This window comes from Polyergus mexicanus, unplaced genomic scaffold (genome assembly GCF_030449975.1).
Source record: "Polyergus mexicanus isolate NDT 795.1 unplaced genomic scaffold, iyPolMexi1.0 SCAF_13, whole genome shotgun sequence".
Lineage (NCBI taxonomy): Eukaryota > Metazoa > Arthropoda > Insecta > Hymenoptera > Formicidae > Polyergus > Polyergus mexicanus.
Window position 1 is genome coordinate 6,746,267 of NW_027223333.1, and position 22,497 is coordinate 6,768,763.

At 31.5% G+C, this 22,497-nt stretch overlaps 1 long non-coding RNA gene across 2 annotated transcripts in view; it reads left to right on the plus strand.

The window, feature by feature from the left end:
* Positions 1-853: 853 nt before the first annotated feature.
* Positions 854-22,497, plus strand: part of LOC138938555 (uncharacterized) — a 45,847-nt gene continuing 24,203 nt past the window's right edge. Inside the window, exons 1-2 of one of the 2 annotated variants that reach the window (XR_011447722.1) lie at positions 854-1,058; positions 1,662-1,798. This is a non-coding gene — a long non-coding RNA (uncharacterized lncRNA). The remainder of the gene's footprint in view (positions 1,059-1,661; positions 1,799-22,497) is intronic. The other variant, XR_011447723.1, reaches the window with a different exon arrangement.

Consider the following 22,497-nt stretch of genomic DNA (forward strand, 5'->3'; position numbering starts at 1 on the left):
ATGCGTATAGTGCGTAATATATGTCGAGGTGCGTAACGAGTCCATGTATATATGATACGAATAAGTTTGCGAACTAATTCTCTCGATTATCGAAATATTATTAGACGAGAATTTCTTTTGAGGACTATGGAGATGGCATGCGCGAGCGAGGAGTGGGAATGGGTGGGAGAAGGGGAAGAGCGAGCTGCTCGACGCTCGGCCGCTTTGTTTACATTCACATACATACGAACACACGGCGCGAGTACACGACTGCTGATCCACTTAGGAATGCGATGTCGTATATATTTCAAAGTAGCAAAATAATTTTTACTGGTACTTAATATCATCTCGACTTTTACGATGGTTAAGTCAGTAGATCTTTTTCTTATATATTACACGAACATATGTATACACGCAATTTTCTCTCTCTCTCTCTCTCTCTCTCTCTCTCTCTCTCTCTCTCTCTCTCTCTGTGTCTACTGTTATTTATCTATCTTTTTCTCATCGGACTACAGCGATATCGAGCTTGTACTATACTTTATACTATATACTAATTATCGCTATAATTAAACGTGCTATATATGCAATAATGAAATATTGTTGTCATGATATAGTATAAATCATTTGGCGTTATTTTCTATATTAAACGTGACGAATATAAAACGTGAATATGATAAAACGTGTATGTGTATGATATAATCTTTATTATTAATTATTAACAAACGCGTTGTGTGTAATATTTATTTGATATAATCAATTCGTTGCTTTTAATAGTAATATAGATTGCGTGTGAAAGAGAGAGAGAAAAAAAGAGATAGAAATTTAACCAATCGTATGCATGTAAAGTAATTTTAGTTTCTTCGCTTCTGATTGGTCGAGTCGCAAGTGCCCTAGTGGATTCGGAAGTTGAGATATTTGGCGGTGTTCGCGCTCGTTTGCGATGATCGTGTATTATTATTTGTGACGTCGGACGTTGGATAGTGCGGATGTGCGGATATAATAGCGATCGAGTTTCGTAGCGTCGAAGAAACATAATCATGCATCGCATCGATCATAATTATGTCCACGATACTACGTAGGTAAGAATCATTTGTCTCATTACATATCTGAGTTATGATTAAGTTACTGAGAATAGACATGATCTTTGCAAGTAACGGACACAAAGTGCTTTATATTTTATATTATTATATATTATCGGAAGTATCTCTCTCGAGAAAGATATCGGGCGATATTATGGTATTATATGTTGGTAGATTATATTATTGCTTACAAATAAGCGTGTACGTAACATCGGGAATATTGAGAGAAAAGCATCAAGGAAAAGAACCGCGAAAAGTATCATGCTATCGTATTTTGCATAAATACGTTATATCACGTAGTCGTGGGAACGCGCGACAACTTCACGTAATTCTGCGTACACAAGCGTTGTAAAAATATTGTATTAATTGAATTATCAAGAAATTATTGTTATATATTCGTGTAGTATGTGAAAGAACCAAAAAAAAAAATATCGGACTTATTAATATATTCATATTAATTTGGAGAATTGTATGTAAGTTCATATACTTGTGTATGTGTGTATATTTTAGAAATTTGATCCTATGAATAATGTGGAAAATATATATATAGAAAAATTATATATTTCAATATATATTAAATACATTTTAATTTAATGTGTTTAGGAACAAGTAGCAACAACGATATAACAGCGATGCAATGGCAATGCAATAACAATGCAACGATAATGCAATAATAGTGGCAATCCAAAAGCGATACAATGGCAATACTATACAGCAGTACTATAACAATACAATGGTCTGTGAGTAATTACTGTTTTTACAAATTATGCATTTTTATTAATTGCTGCTTGATTAGCACAATTTTGTCGCAATGGTATATTTATTCGAATACCATATAATATAGAATAAAAATAAAAATTGCGATACTATAAAATTTATATACTTAATATTATACAAAATTAAATATACATATATATGCTTTATTTATTTTAATAAAATGAATATCACATTTAAATATTTAATAAAATATCTCAATTGAAATGCAGTACATATCTAATTGACAAAGATTACATATATAAATTGTATCACATCAGGTCATATATATTAAATGGAGTTAGAAATAATATCATAGATATATATCAATATGCTATATTTGTATTTGATGTTGTTTTGCATAATGGAATTGGTTCTGATATTTACTAATATTAAAGTGTTAACGCGACACAAGAATTAATATGGAATACGAATTTTTTATTTTATGCAAGTTTCTGTTGACATAATTTATAACTATATTTTAATTAATTAGCATGCATATGTGACTTACATTGCTGCTCTTTCTGATCTGATTGGAAATAATTTTTGCTGTAATATAATGTGTCACAACGTGTAAGTAAATAAAATTAAAATATGTCATTAATAATTTACAAACTTATTTATATGCAGAAAAAAAACCACGATGGAAATGCGTGGTATTATTCAATCAAAGCATCTTATTTAAACCTTCAAATTTATACTAATCGACTACTTTCACTAATATAATGACAATAATTTAAGATTGCAAAGCGTTCTTTTTATAAATTCATATTTTTTTATTATTATAAATTAAGAATTATAATTTTTACTTGAGAATTTAATTTTGATTTAATGTATGAAAGATGCGTAAAAGTCGAAGATGATATTACATCAAGTGGAACAAAATTTTAACTGACTTTAATATATGATTTGCTTTTATTTCTAAACTAAAATCATTAATTTTATTGTAAATATATTGGAAGAGATAGAACCGTGCGTATATATAGAATCAGATCTGTGTGAGGGTATAATAATGGGATCTATTACGCGTTGATAAATAGTCGTCATTTTCCGACAAGCTTATAAACGTTTTACAGTTACATCGACATTAGTAATCAGTTGAAATGGGATAGATCATATAGCAAGATTGATGGATTCTGTATGCCAGCTGTTGAACGATTTCGAATCATGAAATGGCGCGATGTTGTCAAGTATATTTTATATAAATCGCGTACAAAACTGTTAAACATAATTATGTGAAAATTACCATTAAAAAACATTAACAAAGTGCTTTATATTTTTTTACAATAAAATTTTTAAATACGCTCGAGTAATTAAAGCCATGGAAGTTTCTAATAATTCAGTTTCACTGTTATTATGTTATGTAAAAGAAGTGCTTTAGATAAAAAAGTAAATTAAACTATTGAAAGTACCGAAAAAATTTTAGATTAAAGGGAATCAAATTTTATAATAATAGAACTTTTTGTTAAGTAAAATTATAAAAGATTTCTGTTTATATAAAAATCACTGTACATTTCCAAAAATTATATATCTAGCAAAACGTGTACGTTGCTAACTTTTTAGTAGATTTAAACGCATTCGGACGCAATGTTACATCATGTTACATATGTAAACTCTTTAAAAATAGAAATAGATAGTCGTACAGCTTTAATTAAAGCGCGATACGATTTGATATTACTTAGTTTCAACGAATATTATTTCCGTGTTTCAATGTTATAAATAACAGTTCAAAAAGAGGTGTAATTAAAAATTATGGGAAAATAGATCGATTATTATCGATGCAACATGATCATTGATGCATTACTAATCTTTGAAAATTTGTAACGTTTATGCATTATTTTATATCTTTGGACTTTCTCTCTTATTATTAAAAATGGACACCCGCAACTACAAAAGGAGACATAGCAAAAAGGGAAGTATGTACGCTTTCAATCGGCAAATACCGGATGTGGTATAAGCGGGATTTCCTGCTTAACATTTTCATCTATCGTTCGCGGATCGAGTGAAAAAATCAATGACTGTGCGGCCGCGATTCGACTGCACCGATTATCAGAGATAAGATCACTTTCGACATAAATTTGCATTCCGCGTCGATAAAATTCCGGGACGCTATTTCCTGCTAGTCTTTGTTCGATCTACCGCAACTTTTCTATCCGCGTCAATTCCCTTCATTCTAAATCGCATCCGTTCGCGGCCGCTTAAGGCTTGCGTATCGCAGAAAGCACCGTTAATAAACACGATCCATTTTTAGTGCGCATTAACGTCGGTTGCATTACGCTCTTCGGCAATCGCATGCCGAACTTTCTCCATGGTTATATACATCGGTTCTAATGGCGTGCATATATCCATATGTGCTGTTTTATCAACGAGAGCCTACGCATTTGTATCGCCAACGCATATACTGTTATGCGAAAGTGATTTATGTAGAGTAACATATAGGGATATACTAGATTTATCGCGTTTTGATCAAGTATCATCTTTTTTACCTTATCTAATCTTACACTGTGACAAAAAAAGGCGACTCTAAATTGTATCATGAATTAATTAATAAAAAAGATAATGCAAATATAAATTACAAATGATATAAACATGTAAGAAAAAAAATCTTATGCATTAATTTTTCTTAATGCAATTTTTATATTGTTTAAAAAGAAAAAAAATAATATATATATATATATATATATATATATATATATATAACTTATACACATAGAAGTTAAATATTTAAAAATTTTAATCTCATAAATAAAAAGTCTCGTTTATGTTTCTAATTTGCAAATAACAAAATCTATTTGCTTCCGTATAAAAGCTACGTGCTACCATATAATTAATGAATCTTTCCAGACATTTTTTTAAATCTAATTAAAAGGCAATTTGCTTCAAGTCTCATTTGTACCCTGTAATTTTAAGTATTAAATTCCGTTTTACCGCCGCAAAACTCCTTACTACGTACCGAAAATGTTTCCAAGAGGAGTTAATTAGCCGAGCTGCGTTAATTATTTTTGCCATCTAGTAACGGGTAAGGGTATTAATGCGATCATACACGGAAAAAAAAACTGTTGACTTGACTAAATCCGTTCAACCAATTACCCTTCTTTTTTAAATATTTATATATTTAAGTCGAATATACGTCATGTTAGATTTAATATGTCGTATTTCATTTAAATGTATAAATATTTCAATTAAGAGAATGGTAATTAGTTGAACGGATTTAGTCAAGTTAACTTTTTTTTCCAGTGTAAATTTACACAATAACGCTCTTACAAACTGCTGCATTCCGTATATAATAATTATATTCAGAATTTTATTATTAATTGAAATATATATAACATCCCTTCTTTTACTATACGCGTATTTTTTCTCTTTTCTTTGTCCCTTGTTTTTGTTTAAAATTAATTTTAAAGTAAAAATGGCAACGTGTCGTTATAAAAAAAGCAATAGAAGAGAATTTAAAAAACGATGAAATCATGTATGGTTATCTTCCATATGCGATCTTGTTGGCAAAAGAAATTTTGAAAAGATTTATTGCTTTTATTAGATACTTGCTCGATGTATGGTTAATGAAAGTTTCTTAGAACGCCATTTGCACGCAATATTGTGTCTCGGCTACATAATCGTTCTAATAACATACCGCAAGCGTATTATATGCGCGCACCTCTAACTTCGATAAAATACGATAATGAGCGCGATGTGTATTTTATTAAAGTTTACCGTATATTTAGCCCCAATCAACTCAGTCGAGCAACGAGAACTAATTCTTCGTTTTTGCACTGTTTTGAAATATATTCGGGCAACTTTTATTATCTTTCAAAATGTAGCCACAAGTTATGTTGCGCACGAAACGCGATATGTTGAAGGCTTGAATTTTATATATTAAACATAGGAAGATAGTAAAAATTATCACAAACCATCTTGGATCGTAATTAAAAGTGGCGCGTCGATTCCGTTGCACTAGATTGATTAGCGAAAAGATAACGCGGCATATTTCACCTTCATTATCATCGCGAATTGATCGCATGGCACAAATACATGCCTCGATCCCGTATTAATCAACGGCAAATCGCGCAATCGTAAAGACAGCGGTGACTGCTCGTGTTCGAAACTCCTGGAAAATTGCAGCGGCCTTTAATGCGTAGTTTCTCCGTTGCGTCACGCGCGATTCGTCCCACGCATCGGCGCATAATTAAAATGTTGCATACTTTGCGGGATCCACGCTTTTTCTAGCTTCGCATGCGTCGGATCGGGGACTATCTAATTGGAAATAAATTAATTTAATCGTGGAATCTCTCTCGCGAGAAATCGACTCTACTAATCGAAATCGCGTCGTCGTAACGGCGACAATTTATACATATATTATATCTCATGATTCATTGTGCATTGTGTTAGGAGAAACAAAATCGATCGTGATTGTTGGGAGACAATAACCTCCGTTAATTGCGGGAAGTGAACTAGTAGTTGTCTGCTTTGATCATGCGAAGCGATAGCGTCTTCCTTTATGTAAGGACAGTATAATTGTATAATATATATTTATATATACTTTTTTTATTTTACAAGATTTTTTTCTCAAAAAATTTGTAATATTTGTTAATTTCTCTTTTAGCAGAAATTTTATTTTCAGATTAAAATTGCGTTTATTTCTGTTCCTTTCGCCTTTCACATGTTATTATTTTAAAAGATCACTTTATTTAGGCGTATAAAAAGTCTTAATTTTTTGATGATTTATCTTTGTACTTGAATCGCTATTAACTGCACGATTATACGTATACATTCTTGAGCTTTGCTCGTGCGTACACGTTCTTTAACTTTCAAAACGGTCGTCGAACAAGAGAAAAATGACGGATAGTTATGCGTAAAATAAGTACGGACAAGTACATATTTCTCGATGATTTCCCTTTAGCCGATCGTCTTACCGGAACGAATGAGTTCTAACGGAGGGAGAGTTTGCAGTCGCAGAATCTAATTACAGCAGGAGGAGGAAAATAACAGACCTGCAATTGAGTCCCGTAGATCGATTATGAAATTCTCAGCGATCAATGCCAGCTGCCCGGTTTATATCGCGTAAGCGTACAGGTAGCTATTAAGCGGCGCGAGGCAAACACGCGCGCGAGCCGATTCTTCGCGGGGAGTCTTTTGTGAAATGTTGATACTTGGCGATCGTTGATTGCGAACAGGTGATACATATTAGCCGACGGTGCGTTTTAATTGATCGCCGATTTCCTCCTGATGGCGGCGAGCCACGACGTGTGACTCGATAATAATCCGGCCGATAATAATCCGACCGAAGAATTTCATTATAGTCTGGCGCGTAATAAAGTCAGAGCCATAATACTCTTAACAGGCTTAATACGATTAAAGGCTCATTCCATGTTAATAATAATACGCGTGTCGTTAGGCTGCCTGCGAAATTAGCACTGCGAATAACATATCGTCTGCGAGAAAATCAATAAAAACCAGAAGGAAATAAAATATAGTCATCAAATAATTATAGCTTTGGTAATAAAGGTTCTAAGCAATGTATTATCAAATTATGTCATTGTTAATAATAACATAGAATTAAAATTGTTATTATTAATCTTGCAATATTAGTTTTATCTTGGTCATAAATTATATGTATATATACTTTTCTAATAACACTTAAACTGCGAATAAATAAGGCGGTTAAATTATAGAAAAATACATAAATTTTTATTTTTATTTTTGTAAATAATTAAACTAATATTTAAATAAATAATATTTGGATGAAAATATTTAAACGAATAATTAATGCTATTGACATTGCGCGTACAGTAGATTGATAGATGATTTGATTTAGAATCAAGTTTATATGATATCGTAGAAATATTCATATTTCGTCCGTTACGTTTACAACATACTCCGCGTTTCATGTAAGAGCGCACGTGGAATCATTACGCGCGAATGACCTAGAGAAAATGTTGAATGAAGCGCGGAAGCGTCGAAGAGAGGTTGCGCGGCTCGTGTGTCGAGGACGATCCATGATCTTGCCCGATCCGAGGATGTTTCGCGAAGTGCAACGATCCTCAATGATGCAATCGGCCTGTCCGTAGCCGTGTGTCTGTAACTCCATCGCCTTCGTGATGAAGACTCGATGATGCAAACGTCTTGCCAGCCTAGGCCATATAACGATAGGAGACGCGCGTCCTGAACTTGAGAGGCTCAAGGGAATCTTCTCTGTGTATTTCTTTCTTTTATCTCGCGTACGCGATGTCTGCTCTCGTCACGCGTGCAATGCGGTTTAATTGACGTCGTGTCCTTACAAGGATTCCGCCGGCAGTTTACACTGGTTGTCATTCTGAATAATGATCGCTGATCGCATTCGGAATAATGATATCGGATAAGGATGCGCTGCACGTACTAATAGGAATTATAAACAGCGAAGCTTTAAATCATTAAAATACTATAAATTGATATAAGTAATTGAGCGAAAAAACAATCTGCAAAAATTTTTTAAACAAATTGAAAGTAAATATATTAATTTCTTTCAAAGAGAAAGAGAAAGATAAATATTTAGCAAAAGAATATTTTGAATAAAAAAATTGATTTGGTTTTTGTGTTTGAATTTTATTATTTGAAATATTAAAAAACACAAATGATGAAGAATCTAACAATAACCGGGACAATTGATTTTCTTTTTTGCAATCTTTATTATAAGGTCCGCAGTAATTAATTTGCATAATTACGATACATTACATGAATTATATAATCATCATAATTGCAATTAAACAAGATAATTACATAAAAAAATAACAATTAGGTAAAAGTAAGATTTAAGTATGGCTCGCGTTATATTATATTACGACACGTTTTTTCGCACATTTCACGCAGCTTTTACTTTATAATAAATAAAGTAAATTAAAAAATTTGATGTATAGTATACTAGTGCTGGTTTGAGTTAATAACTCCAAAATTTGTCTGTTATTTTTATTAATTTTTAATTACGATAGCTCTGAAAATTAGCTACATATATGTTTCTGTAAAAGTAAAAAATTATGGATCCTCAAAATGTTTTACTCTTTATTTAAATAATAATCAAATGCATAGAGATAACATGACAAAATATATATTAAATGAAATTCTTAAAAGACAGTTAGTTTTTAGAGTGATCAATGATTTAAAATAACAGAGAAAATCTTCATTTATTTAAATGTATGCACGAATGTGTTTGTTTGAATCACAAGAAAATGAATTTTTCAAGAAAGCATGATTTTGGAGAGATATTTAACAATCCAGCTGCAATCAATTTCATTACATTTAAAATCTTAAACACAGTGTGTTCCTGAAATTATATGTTAGACACACCTGTTAGAGAATCGAACTATCTATAACGAATTGAAACGCATGCAGCTTAACTCACGAGTTGATATTTACAATTCGCCAAGTGTATGTGCACATACATATATATATATATATATATTATAACGAGCTTAGTTAATGATTTATGAAATACGTCACGAGCACCACACCCACCCGGGTCAGGTGTGGTACGAGGGAAACTTCAATGCCAAGAATGCGGCGTAAAAGTGGTTCCGTTTTATTCTGATCGCAACGCGATCTCCCTCGAATAACAACATTCTATACTTTCTATTAGTTATTAATATCATCAATTATAACCTTTAGAATTTTATGCGACACAAGCGATTAGATATTTTCTAATAAGTAATAATGATTTCAGTTTTAATTTTTTTAAATAATTATATTGAGATAGTTCTTGTTATATCAGAATGATTCACAAAATTATTGCATGTAAATATAAAAACATGATTTTAAACAAATATTTTTTTTTAATAATTTTATTTAAAATTTTTATTTTCTTCTAAAAATTTTATTAACATTTAAAGAGTTAATTTATACATACTTTTTGTAAGCGAAATATCTCTATTGATAATTCATTTATAAGTTCACTTTCTGATCGTGTTAAAAAAAAAAAAAAAAAAAAAAAAAAGTGTCTTTTTTTGTAATTCTTAATTTTTCTTTATCTTGCAATGTAACTTTCTACGACTTTTTTTCTTTTTTTTAATATATATATATTTTGTGTTTTTATAATACGTAAAGTATACAAAACATCACACACATATACATACGAAACTAAACTCGGTCTATTTGCTACCGTTAGTATTGGTTTTGCCAATTTCACTAAACATTCGGAGTTACTTTCACAACATAGGGTATGAAAATATCTTGTCGGAAGTTTTTTCTTTTTTTTTACAAGCATACACGCATATGTGTATTGCGACTTACAAGAAAATATTTGTTTCAACAACCTAAGAGGACAATGACCTATGCTTTTATAGCAACGATACTCTCGCATTTTCCGCTAGTCACTTAATATATGTTGAATCATGTACGGCTGCATTATGAGTTTGCGATATATGCTTGTTAATCTTCTTAATTAACGCTTAATTAATGCTGATTCTACAATTATTATCTTCTGATGTATTATTTTAACTGCCCAAAATAGGAGCGCGCAGTTTGGCAACACATGCTGTACTTTCATTGTCGATTTACGAGATATTGCTTACTATTTTGTACCGATTTTATATAAAAGATACATATTCGTAACAGGCAGGTTTACTACAAATGTAACTATAAATTTTACTACAAGTTTATAAGAACTATTCGTATACGAAGCGATATCCATTGTACTTACTTTTCTGGGCATTATATGCGGAAATACAGAATAGCTGTTGAGATTGCACGCACTTATTAACCGCGAGAGCGCAACAAAACTGCAAGGAAAACAGAATATCTCGGTTCAGGTTCAGAATGCATTGTGATTGGCGAAGCGCGCCTTCTCATTGTTACAATGCAGAATTTCTCGCGCGATTTACCGCGAAAGTCTAGCATCCATCGTTTAAAAAAATTCTTTATTTCTGAAACGTACAGCATGACATTACATAAAAAGGTAAATAGAAATCGATCTCTCTCAATAGATAGTATTACAGATACATAAATTGTATGCTATTCATCCAATTTTTATTAAATTGCGCGAGATAATTCGTGAAAGAAACAAGGAATACATACATAGCATTGTGATCGGAAATAATCTAGAGCATATGTTATTGTTCATTCTATTTTCTCGAGATTGTGCAAGTTTTGGATTTTTAAATTTTTCAAAAAGAATTCTAAACATTTCAAAATTATGCAGTTTTGATGTATATTACTGCATCTTTTCAAGTTTCGTTACAATATCTCTGCACATTTTTTAATTTTTCCATACAATATATGTCTTGAAATTGCGTTAATTTTAATTAATTTTGATTTTATTAGAAAATTATCTCTTTTGTACATATATTCAAAGATCCAATTAATATCACGCTGTTTTCTAGAATTCGATATTTATATTGATGATACGATATGATAGCGATCGAGAAAATTTGATTATAATCTGGAGAACAGAACAATAATGTCAATTACGGCGAATGGAGAATATTTAAGCTCGGAAAATTGGGCCTCACTTCCTTGATAAACTGGCCATTATGTATCGCATGAGTATTATATCTCTACGTATCATGTGGAAATGCAAAGCGTACAATTTGATTAAACGAACACGGATCGATCGTGAAAGTTCGATAAGCGAGCGCCGAGCTTTCGCAGTACGAACAGTCGAATCGAGAAAAGATATATGGAGTCTCACTTAACGTTACGCGGAGTGCAGCATACGATTCGTTACATAATCATGCGAGACACATCGCATTCATCGCGATTGTATCGTAATTTTTTTTTGTTTTTTTTTTTTTTTAACAACACATCTTAGCCTCAGATACATTTCAATTATAACTTTATTAAGGATCTTGAGTCTCGTAAATCTTTTTAATTAGCACCTGCATAGTTTTTTCCGCTTTCTTTCATTGCTCGTGTTATATGTCGTAATGAGTCTTTCTCATAAGACACACCTCGCTCCTAACCGCTTCTCGCCACTATGATAGACATTTTTCTCGCTTGTGATATGCAAATCGAAAATTTCATAGTCACATTTTATTTTTTAATAATTTCCATTTTTTTCTGTATGTATTTATATAAAAACAATTTCTTCAAAGATTTTACGTCTTCTTTAATAAAGAGACACTGTTTTAAAAGTATTAAAAAAAGTATTTTGTGATACGCGTGATTACATGCGCACAATAAATGAATTACTTATAATGGAGATCGTGAGAATTTATCGAAAGCGTTATGTGTAGGTTTTAATCCGAACGTTCGCACATAATTTTTCTTTTTGATAGAATAGATTAATGTTATAAAGAGATAAAAAAGGTATTACTAAATCGTAGCTACTCGTTTGCGCGCCGCTTTCACAACATTCTAATCATAAATGGTGTAACTAAGTGTTGTTTTTATTGTAATACTTATGTGCTACTATGCACGCCGTCCGTAAAAAGACGGATCTACTTTATATATAATATTAATTTATTAGATCATCTAAAATTTCTAATCCTCTTTATTTAAATTACCATCAATTTTTCTATAAATTTTATTATCATTACACACATGCGAATACGAATATTGCACGAGACATGAAAAAATTAATTTGCTGGAAAATAATTTACGAGATATTGTATATATCATATATTCGTTAGATAGCTAGTTACTTTCGATATAGAACCTACGGGCACTCGTGATACTCGTTAATCCTTGTAATGACGGTGCGCGCATTTCTTGTTCCTCGCAATTTGTTATTCAAGAAAATATTACAAAATATGATTAGATTATGAAATATACTGGAGCAATTAATATTCAAAAGTGATAAATACCGATGTTACGTTATTATTACATTCTTATGACAACAAACTCATAAATACACGCATACGCTCACTAAACACATTTTATGCGATATATTTACATGCGCGTTAAACATACTTCGCGTTTTTGAAAAATTGTAAGTGTAAATTACTCGTTTGCCTTTAATGTGAGCCGTTTACAGCCACGCTATGTCTTTTTTAATATATACAAGAGCTCTCTTTATGTCTTATAAGGAACATGTTCAGATTGTGTTATAGAATCTTAAATACATATATCATTGTTTCTACGTAGCTTCAGAAACTTTTAGAGAATCTATTTCGATAATCTTTTTAAATCTCTTGGTTATTGGCATAACTATAGCAAAATACATTCATAAATTAAGGCAACAAGATTGAAAATGTAGAATTATATGTTTTGCATTACGAGTGAGAAATATGTTTATTAAAAACACGAAAGGTTGAGAAGGAAAGATTAAACGTAACATGTTATTTATTATTAAAAAATTTCTTTAGGTAGACGATTTATATATTTATATGTTGCAGCTTTGTAACATAATGTACCAATTACGCTAATTATTTGTTGCATGTGCGATGTACGCAATCAGCAGCGATGTAAATTATTTCGAGTGGCATGGAGATAGTAATTTCAAAACCCTAGGCTAGATTTCTTTGCATAATAGGTCGATCATCGAAAATTTGGCTAATTAATCTCGGCGCATAATAAGCAATTTTGTGCTGGCAATTGATTATACAACGCGGAAATTTCTTTCGATCAATCAAGGCTGCGGATCATGAATCACGATAAACAATAAACGATACCAAATTAACGAGAAGGGTTTCTAAGTTTTCCCTGACCATTCTAACGTCGCAGCGCGACCTAGTTTTAATTCAAATTGACGCAATAGTCTGAACGCATTCCTATTGATTGCGGGTAGCAGAATGAAGGTTGCGTGAATTCGCAATAAGTGATCTATATCAAAATATGATCCATATAATTTGTAGAGATCTTCTAATTACAAAAATTAATTTTTTAATAATTTTTTAAATAATTTTATATTAATTATGTCTGAAACAATTAGTTGAACTGAGATTTTAATATTTATTTTTTATAATATATAGCTTTATAATTAATTACGATTAAATAAATCACATAGTGTTGATCCTTCAATAATTAGTTTGTTAATAATTTTATCGACAATAGGAAGATTATTTTCCGGTAATTAATTGGCAATTAATTAAATGAGTTCTCTATAATTCAAATTATTAGTTCTGTAATAATTGGTTCAATATTCATTATTTTTTTTAACGATTAGTTCTCTCATAATTCGTTCGACAAGAAAAGACTATTGTGGGATCATTTTTTTGTTGCATCTTTTCTGCATTTACGCCAACGTTGCAATATTTATTTAGAAAATGTTCTCGTTGCGCTGAATTTCTCTTTTAGCTGGCCTTGAATTGCGAATGCAGATAGCTCATTGACTACGCATTCAACGTAATGCGTGCCTAGCATAGAACGATTTGCAGTTTATACTTCACAAAACAATGTTGAACTGGGCGTTGTCCAAGACAAGATCTTAGTATATGTAGTTTAACGTTCTGGTGAGAGGAAAAGTGATAACGTTATTATTATTAATTTTTTTTACATACTCAACCATAACAAATCAAATTGTTTCATTATATTGCATAATGTGAATTGACACATTATATGAGAAGAGCATGAAAGAGCAAAAAAAATTATATTTCTAATATAAAAAAAAAAAAAAATTGTAATATACACATTCTCTCATTGTATATTGAAAATATGCTAACTTTATAATTAAGAAACAAATTATTAAAAAAGCTTTCGCATTAAGCTCTTTATATTATGCCAATATTTATTTTAGCTTTTACATTTTATGTCAATATCTAATGTGTGTAACAGAATTCTCTGAATATATCTTATTAAATACATAGTATGTATATATGTTTTATAACTAATTCTACCTACGACAAAGTCATGCTGCAGCATAATTAATAACCGTTTTGTACGTTGCGAGAATAAACGCCATGAAACTGCAGAACATATTATGCGCTACGTAATACATCATACTGTCCGTAAATTTCGATCTAGATTCCTAACGTAATCAATAAATGCAGAGAGAGAGAGAAAGAGAGAGCGATAACGAATGATATGAAATTGCTTGTGTTTCGCAAACTCCGCAATATCTTATTATTACAATGTTATCGTTGTAGGGCCGAGGGCGGCTATATTTATTAAATCTCGATCTGATTGTAACGCGCACTATATCGGTTAACGATTAATGAAAATTTGCCGTGTTATGCGAAAAATCCTGCAATCATTGTAGCGAGACTGATTTTTTCAAACAAACTATTTAATATATTGTTGTAGAAATATCATAATTTACTCTTATATTTTTTTATAATGTTATATAACGTCGCGTTTGATCTATTTAATGTCGATTTGAAGATCAGATACAGATACATTTAAAACAAAATGTGCGGTGAGAACACGTATCATTGTTTTCGAGTGTCGAAAAGGTTAATGACGAATCCACGTATGGCAGAAGCGGTTAGGAGCTTGAATCAAGTCTCACGAATTGTTCTATCGCGCCGTTTGTTAAAGAGGCCACCTCCCGACAGCACGTACGCAATTAACCGTAATCATTAGTATCACCGCGAAATACGAATACGGTAAATGGACGGCATAGAAGAATCACACTTCGGTGAAACATGCCGCAAAATAATTATCGCGAAATTCGAAAAAAAAACCGGAAATTGTGTGTAGCACCAATCGCGAGAATAGCGGCAATGATTTAAAAGCCTTTCGTTATTGCTGCGTTCGAAATCGCACTAAATGATACACTCGACTGATATTCCTCCATTTAGTACGGCCAGCGGTACCGATTTTTCCTCGCACATAATGATCCCTTGCCGGCACGAGTCAGATATTATACGACTGAATCGTTTTATATCGATAACCTTTCCGAGATTAATAGATTGAATCGCCGTTATACGCACATTACATTTTACATCGTTCCACTGAGATTTTTCACTTTCTATATTAGAAAACTTAATCTGTTACGAAGTTTTCGCGCGAAGTTTTTTATATGATTGCCTAGATAGATATATCAATTCATGTAATTGAAATAATATATTTTAAACTACTATATACGCGCGATTTTGTTTAAAGAATGGAATCTTGAATTTTATTTTATTGTGACTTTAACAAATAGTTTTTTTTTTAGCATTTTTTTAAAGCGGTTATTGTCAAACATATACATACATATTCCAAAATCTTTTTTGAAAAAGTATGTTTTTAAAATTTATCGAATGATTTTGTAACATGCACGCTTTATTCATTGATTAACAGATTTGGCGGATTAAATTTTTTGCGATAATGTCGCGACTGGTAGCATGTTGGCACGCAAATGCTAAAGTTGGTGCGGACTTTCTATCTGTACGATAATAGATAGTAGTGGATAATAAACATTAATCGCATTATTTTTCCGGTTTTGACTTACAAATCAAATTTTTTTTTTACAAAATTTTATTTATTATAATTACGAACAAAATCAGAAATAATTGTAGGCAAATCCAGCTATGTTTCGATCGGAAATGAAATTATGTAAAACTCACTTTAGACAATCTTTAATTCGCGATAAAATTTAGACAGAATTCTATTTATAATTTTATATCGTATATTATACAATAGAAAACATTTGAAAAAATGAAATATACAGCAAAATATACAAATAAATTAGAGGATACACGGCATACATAAAATTGTACACAGATTTCTATCTTGAATTTTTATTCAAATTATAAATTGTTTAAAACTTAATCAATTTATAAGTGAAATTACTTTTATTTATTATTAAAGATATACTCTTTCTTCTTTTTTTTTCTTTGTTTCACATAAATACTTGAATTATCTAATATCGTCAACAACCATTGAAGAATAAATATCAAAAAAGATCGAACAAATCAGAACAATTTCATAAGCTAGTTGTCCAGTCTCAAGACAAAACTTCCACGTGTCGTATGATTAATAGCCGCATTTCGAAGCGAACTTTAATTCAGGTGGTCAAAAAAATTATCAAGTCTTGAATATCAATGATAAATAAAATGTCAGAAGACAACACAGCACAGATTGCAAGTTGATAAATCGTGGACGATCTCTTTATTAATTTCGGTCCGACATTTTAGGCGCGCATTGTCGACAGGTTTAGAGTTTTTGAGGTCACCGAAGAACGAAACTAATCTCTCCTTCTCCGCGCAGATCGCTCATTTCCTCGCGGCTGTTTCGCATGCGAAGAGAACGGCACGGACCTTCCGTCGTCATCTCGGGCAAAGATTAAAAAAATCAAGGAGCGGCTAGAATAGAACAGACAATCGCTGCCGCGTCATCGCGAGATCGTTTTACGTGTCAAACCGGTAATACGTATATATAGGTGTGCGACCCCGTTTTAATGCATTTCCGGTGAACGTATTCATCGATTATCCTATGAATACAGTTTTGTTGGCTCTTTACGGCAGTTTCTCATCCGTGTTGTTCTCTTCTAAATTAGTTCCTCGATGTTATATGAATTTGATACGATCTTCGATATGGATTACATTTTAATTAATTAAATGCTTTGATATGTATACTTATGATGTTGTATTCGGGAAATTCTGTCGCTCATTATAGAATTGTACGATTTGCGATCTCTTCTTTTTTATTGCAAAAGAATTGGAACGTAAAAGATCGATAATTTATAAAATACTAAATAAATAAATTTATTTATTAATATTTCGAAAAATTCTCTCTACTATACAAAATTTTAATTATTTCCGCAAAAGCAGCTAATATGGTTTCTCTCCGAAATATTAAAATTAATATTCAATTCTAATTAATATAAATACTGTGTCTAAGGCAATATAATCTAGTTAGCGTTGTTCAGATTGATTATCTGACACGGGTGAACCTTATAATTTAAGTTGATCGAATCTTTATTTGTCTACTTTCATTATGGATAGATTCAGATTGAAACAAGGGGTCTGTACTTCAGAAATGAATCTGATTAGTCGGATTATCTGATTATAAGTTAAAACTCACTGTTACCGGATCTACTAATGAAGTTTCACTGTACGCAGAACTTTCTCGAAATTCTTCACGAAGCGTATAAGCCGAACATCTATTTTCATTTTTACGATACAGTTTATCTCTCAACATATCTCGATATACGCCCACTTTAAATTATACTACATCTCATTTTTTCTTTCTTCGTAGTGAATGAATGCGCTTCCGGTATGTAGTTTCATTTAATGAAATTATAAATCGACTGAACCCCTCAATTTCCTGATCGACACCCAATCTTATTCTCAAGCTATTCTTATATCTTTCTCTCCTTTGTTATTTCTTTCTAAAATTCGGTGTTGCTAGCTGCATACGCATTTTAATTCCAATGTTATCAAAAGTAAGGAGGGAAGAGATGCTTTTTGCGCTAAATACTATATTACTGATAGTTTTAAATTATCTTTAAATAATTATAACGATTAATATTTTTTTCCGATAGCTTTACGTTATCTTATTAGTAATGATATGAAAAAAATTGTATAATTATAAATAAATTCTCTATTGTATCACATACATATTTATATATATTTTTATAACCTAATGTGTAATTAAGAAAATATATCACCCAGAGAGAAATGGTTTAGACACTTATAATTGGATCACATTTGCAATTTCTCAATATTATTTTAAAAAATCTTGCGATAGCAAGAAGTCCATTTTAATCAATTAGGTATTTTAGAGAATTCTAATCGATCAGATCTAGAGAATTATACGGTTACGCAAGTGCATCATGCACATTTGCAAATAAATACGCGTAGGTTGCTGTATATATTCGTAAAGACATAATATGAATATACGAGGCAGCGAAATATTGTATATATGTTTTGAATGCATATATTAGGGTATGAGAAAGCTTGGAAGAGATGCTTTATCACCTATAGATTTAGATATACGATAACGAGATATTGTTTTCTGCGATTCCGGCTTTCTATTACGCATATCTGTGTATTGTTCTTCATCTCGTCTATATTATCGGCCTTCCGTATTTGATAATAAAGATAATGAGAATTGCACGAAGATTATAATCGCTGAAAATACCAACGACTATCAATAATCTTTCTTTCATGAAGATAGAAATACCAATGATTTGATTCTGTAATACTTTGCATTAGAATTACGATTATTTCGTACTATATATCTCATTGCAAGTTGTAATTTCGTATATCTAGAGGAATAAAAAATTGTCTATTAATAGATCCGTAGCAATGCTTTCTGCTGAAACCATTAAACACGTAACGACTTACCGAACTGGTATATTCGTTTTTATAACTCCTAAAAAAAAAAACTTAATTTTATTACTTACGTCAATTTTCGCAAGATCATTTCTCAATGATGTAAGATATACACGATTATTATTTTATATTATTTTTTCTATTAATAAGAAAGTACCGAATGTATATGATACGAAATATCTTATTTCGACGAGATTTTCAATCTCTCGCTTCCCTTTTTTTAGCGTCACAGATTTACTTCTCACCTTTCTCTTTATGTTTCCTCCCTCGGGACTCGGGCGGCTTTCGTAGCCTGGAGTTGTCGTTAATTAACTGTAACCGATCGTTTCTGTCTCGCGAAGGAAAGTAACGGTCGCGAATTTCGAGGAACCGACCGACGAAAGGAGACAAGATGGGCTATAAAGCAAGTACCGTTTCCTATCGCGGTGGCCGTTCGCCGACAACGACGAATTGCAGCTGAAACGGTTTCAATACGCCTTTGCACTCGTGACTTTAGAAAGGAAAGTAAACGCGTTCGGTCCACCTTCGCTTCTCTTATTTAGAGAACCGATTCCATTTGCTCGCGGCACTTTGCTTACGGTATAAATCTCACATTTTTCGCGACTCGATCGAACCATCGCGCGCGCTTTTGCAAGATCCCGAATATAAAGCGACCCGAAAGAGAACGCAATCGTATTGCAATAATTTATTGCAGGAAGCTCGATACACTCGAAGCTGCTTAGTATAAAGATGCTGCTATCGTTATTCGAAAAAAATGGCACTATCTTTTAAAATTCGGCTTCTCAACGAAAAACAGAGTATTTTAGAAAGAGCACGGTTTAAAATTTTAATATTCATTGAAGAAAATATAATTTAAACTAGAGCAAAAAAATTGTAAGATAATTATTTACGTTGGTCTTATAAATTTCTAATATCCAATTATATCATAAACAATATTTATCGTATGTGCTTTAGAACATGCACTTTGGGAATGTGACATTATGGGAAGGGTTGATATAATCTAGCATTGCATTTGACACACATCGCGATCATAACAGAGGCCGACGTGACCGCATTATTAGTATGTGCACGCTTTGATACTATATCAGATAACATACGGATCACCCAACCACCAAACTTAGCGGTATGTTCTGAATAGTGCACTTTCCTTTCTGTTTTAAATCAAGATCTGGGAGTGGCTGTCGGGATGTCAATCACAATGGAGTACGAAATTTTTTCTGTCATATATCTCCAAGCCGTTTGTATCAGGTGCGATCCGTCATGTGTCTCAGGAGAATTCACAAAGTGTCATAATATAACATATATGTTAAATCAGATGTTATCATCTCAATTATTATAACATGCTTGCTTATTCGTGGTTTAATATAGTACACTATTAAATATTATATCTTTCAAGAATTTTATCGTAGAAACATTATAAGATTTTTGTACAGATGAGGCTTTTAATATTGTCGCAGCACTTTGCGTCATATCAAACGTAAAAATATGTGTGAAATGCTGTAAAAAATGTTTGGGGAAGATTTTATATAATCTTTTTTATGAAATTATTTCAAGATATTTTTTCAAAAATTTGAAAATCAAATTATCCAATTTGCCAAAGTTTCGATTTTCATAGAGAACAAATTTTTCTTATAAGTATCTCTATTTAAATCATGCGGTGAATTGTTGATGTAATATTTAATGATACAATGTCATATTTTAAAAATATAATTAAATATTTATTGAATTTTATTTTACGATTCTATTTCTTTGCGCTTTGAGATTAATAGATCCTTTATTTCTATTCGAAAAATTTTTGCAAGTTCTTAAAAAGTAGAATTTATACAGGACACTGCGTTCGGAATGATAAATGAATAAAATGGCTCTGATCCTGCCATTTCAAGTACCAACGGTACTTGAAATGATTTATTGCGAATGTAAACCTTGAAAAGTGGTAGCATAAAAGATATATTCATACGGGATTTAATTTCTCTTTTACGACTTTGCTCCACAATTATTTTTAGTACGTTGATTGAAAATCGAATTGACGTTAAAGTGATGCGTGTGGAGTTAAGCGGTGTACTCAATCGTAATGCATGGGTCGTAACCTAGCAGGAATTGCGACAACATATACAGTTACTCTAATAAATATTACGAGCAAAACATGAGCATCAAATAAAACCTACGGTAAAAACGAGAATGTTTGACACGCGCAGAAAAGCGGAAGTGTTCGGAAGTATCGAGCAATCGGCTGATCTTCAAAGATCGTGCAAATATAATTGTCTGTTTCGAAAGAAATTTACAAGTAATTAAACACCGAATAGCTTAAATAACTGTCATAAGGTTGAATTTAGTTAACGTTAAAATGTCTTTATTAAATTATTTCATCTCTAAATGTCTATTTTCTGTTTTGTTTGAATTTCTGTTTTTTTAGTAATATACGGTATGTTTTTAATTGTCAAAATTCTCAAATGAAAGCTCATCTGGAATCTTTCACTTTCTGCTCTAGAAAATATAGATTCTTGCTATTCACAGGTACCAGCCAGTATTCGTTATGTGTAGAATGCATTCATGTTAAAATATTACTACGGCTAAATTACATCATTGGTCCGTTTTCCGTTCAAGATTCATTAATATCGAATCTTATGTTCCATCATAAATCAAATATGATTTTACATTAGTATTCGACATCAGTTTAAACGTTTTCATTAGGCATCGAAGGTGAACCCTCAGCAAAATGAACATGATTATAGTAGGATATGGAAATAATTAATCGTGCATATCGATTGTGAGAATTATTACGTAACTCTCTTGATGAGAGACGCTATCTGTTAAAAAAGTTACAAATGTTAATTGCGCCTCAGAATAAAATAATGATTTGAAGAATAAAAATTATTATTTAAAATCATCAAGTTATTTGAATGATAACTATTTGATTAAAAATTATTTGATTTTTAATTATATTAAATTTTTTGTTAGTAAATTAAATACTGTCGATTAAGTTTTGTTTTTATAAAGATAATTACCGTATTTATATTTTGATGGAAAATTTACGCAATATTTAAAAACAAAAGCTTTTATACTTTCATATATTAATTTAATATTTCGTTTTATTCCATTCACACAGAATTTGTTCATACTTTTATAATATTAGCTTAATTCTATGCTTTGTTCATTTTTGAAAATTATGGTCTTATGTTTCCAAAGTCATTTATCCAATTATCATTATTATTATTCGGCTTCGTTATGCGGTAAAGCGTAACACCAACGCACATGCACGCGACAATATAAAAAGAAAGCGAAATCGCTTTCGAATGGTATAGGAAAAGCGATTTAGTACCATGGACTCACCATGGTCTCCTCGAGTAACACGCTGTACAGTCTGGGAATGAATATCGGTGAAAGTCCCGAAAAATGCCGATCTATTTACATATCATTGGTTCTAACGAGCAACGAAACTATATGCGTTACGTAACGGATAAACAAGCTGCGCTAATGCGATTATCCATCCGCGAGGAATTCGAGAAGGGAAGTAATGATCGTGTTGTTTGCATCAATTCTAACGTAATAGAATTATAACGAAGAGATAAATCTGCTTTGAAAAA